Below are 1487 nucleotides of genomic sequence, written 5' to 3'. Positions count from 1 at the left end.
GGGGGACGGGGGGGCCCCCGGGGGGGGGGGAACGAGAAAGCCCTAAAAACCGCTGGAACGGCCCCAAAATGCAGTGCCCGGTGGAAGCTCCGGGCTCGGTCTCCCCCCCACCGGGGACCCCGTTTTGGCCTCAAATTTTGACCCAGGACGAGCGGGATCCTCTGCGGGACCCTCAGGGGAAGGAAAGGGACGAGGGAAAAAAAGAAAGAAAGAAAAAAAAAGAAATAAAAGGAATTTTAAGAGGGAAAATGGAAAGGACATTTTATAACCATAGTTACATCTCTTATGTAACTGCAATGTGATTGAGAGATGTGACGGGGAGTAAATGTGCATTGGTTTCCAAGGCATAGTGGAACTAACTGAGGGCAGAAAGAGAGAAAGAGAGAAAGAGAGAAAGAGAGAAAGAGAGAAAGAGAGAAAGAGAGAAAGAGAGAAAGAGAGAAAGAGAGAAAGAGAGAAAGAGAGAAAGAGAGAAAGAGAGAAAGAGAGAAAGAGAGAAAGAGAGAAAGAGAGAAAGAGAGAAAGAGAGAAAGAGAGAAAGAGAGAAAGAGAGAAAGAGAGAAAGAGAGAAAGAGAGAAAGAGAGAAAGAGAGAAAGAGAGAAAGAGAGAAAGAGAGAAAGAGAGAAAGAGAGAAAGAGAGAAAGAAAGAAAGAAAGAAAGAAAGAAAGAAAGAAAGAAAGAAAGAAAGAAAGAAAGAAAGAAAGAAAGAAAGAAAGAAAGAAAGAAAGAAAGAAAGAAAGAAAGAAAGAAAGAAAGAAAGAAAGAAAGAAAGAAAGAAAGAAAGAAAGAAAGAAAGAAAGAAAGAAAGAAAGAAAGAAAGAAAAGGAAAAGGGAAAATGAGAGGGGGGAAAGGGAGAAAATATAAAAGAAAGGGAAGAAAAATAGAGGGAAATTGGAGAAAAGGAAAAAATGGAAAAGAAGGAGGGGAAAAAGAAGAAAAACAGGGAAATTAGAAAAAAGGGGGAAATGGACAGGAAGGGGGGAAAGGAAGGTGAAAAAAACAAGGAAAATAAAAATTAGGGAAAAATGAGGGAAAGAAAGGAAGAAGGGGAAAATCGGGGAGAAAGGAATGGAAAAAAGGAAGGTAAGAAAAAATGGAGGGAAATTAGAGAAAGATGGAAAACGATAGGAAGAAGGAAGGGAAGAAAACCGGGAAAATGAGAGGAAAAGAAAAAGGAAAAAGAAGAAAAAGGAACAGGAGAAAAGGAAAGGAAAAAAGAGGGAAGAACAGGAAGGAGGGAGAGAAAAAAGGCAGGAAAAGGGGAGTGAAAAAAGAAATGGAAAAGCCGGGAAGGAAATAAGGGAGGGGAAAGGGGCAGGAGGAGGAGCGGGAGGCGCAGAGCGAGCGCGGCTCTCACATGTCCAGGATTACCGGCGGCTCCCCGCCCCGCCCGCTGCCGGCGCTCGCAGCCCGGCCCCGTCCTGGTGGCCCCGTGCCCGGGCGTTCCCGGTGAGCCGCTCTCCGTGCCGCTGTCTCGGTTCCCGC

Source organism: Geospiza fortis, unplaced genomic scaffold (assembly GCF_000277835.1).
Source record: "Geospiza fortis unplaced genomic scaffold, GeoFor_1.0 scaffold315, whole genome shotgun sequence".
Taxonomy (NCBI): Eukaryota; Metazoa; Chordata; class Aves; order Passeriformes; family Thraupidae; genus Geospiza; species Geospiza fortis.
Note: the sequence above shows the minus strand (reverse complement) of the source record.